At 38.9% G+C, this 888-nt stretch overlaps 1 non-coding gene across 1 annotated transcript; it reads right to left on the minus strand.

Moving 5' to 3' along the window:
* Positions 1-394: 394 nt before the first annotated feature.
* Positions 395-501, minus strand: LOC149496297 (small nucleolar RNA R71). The gene has a single exon (XR_016321077.1). It is a non-coding gene; the product is annotated as a small nucleolar RNA R71 (small nucleolar RNA).
* Positions 502-888: the final 387 nt, after the last annotated feature.

Consider the following 888-nt stretch of genomic DNA (forward strand, 5'->3'; position numbering starts at 1 on the left):
CCCTCAGAACAGACCTCAACCTCATGTCCGCACCTTGCGAGATTACACAACACCTTCTCTCAATGGAACAACCTTGAGTATCACTAGACCTAGGGTGGAAGCTAATAATTTTGAAATTAAACCTGCAATTATTCAAATGCTTTCCACCTCAATTCAATATGGAGGTTTACCTAGTGAAGGTCATAACGCCCATATCACAAATTTCTTGGAGATTTGCGATACCTTTAAACAAAATGGTGTTTTCGAGGATGCCATAAAACTCAGACTCTTCCCTTTCACTCTTAGGGACAAAGCACGATCCTGCTTATAATCATGTCCTGTTGGAAGTTTTACAACATGAGAGGAATTAGCCTAAAAATTTTTAGCAAAATTCTTTCCATCTTCAAAGACCACAAAACTGCACAATGAGATAATGACCTTTGTCCACCATGATCAAGAGAGTTTGTATGAAGCTTGGGAAAGATTCAAGGACTTATTGAGAAAGTGCCCACATCACAGTTTGCCTAAGTGGTTACAGGTACAAACCTTTTATAATGCATTATCTTCTAACATTAAGATTACTTTAGATGCAGCTACAGGTGGATCTTTTGAACGAAAAGAAATCGATGAGGCATATGACGTGATAGAGGAGATGGCAAGCAATAGCCATTATCAAAGCAACTTCGAAAGGAAGAAGACTGCAGGAGTTTATGAAATTGATGCCCTCACCGCACTCAATGCCAAGGTAGATAATATGGTAAGGAAGTTGGACTTGTTGACTACTAACTCGGTTAATTCTATTGTGCAAGCCTGTGACAGGTGTAATGGACAACATGGGATTGGAGAATGCTTGTTAGATTCTCTAAATCCATAAACTTTGAAACAAGTAAACTATGTGATAAATCAGGG

This window comes from Jatropha curcas, chromosome 5 (assembly GCF_041381405.1).
Source record: "Jatropha curcas cultivar XTBG-Jc1 chromosome 5, XTBG_Jcur_1.0, whole genome shotgun sequence".
NCBI classification, from domain to species: domain Eukaryota; kingdom Viridiplantae; phylum Streptophyta; class Magnoliopsida; order Malpighiales; family Euphorbiaceae; genus Jatropha; species Jatropha curcas.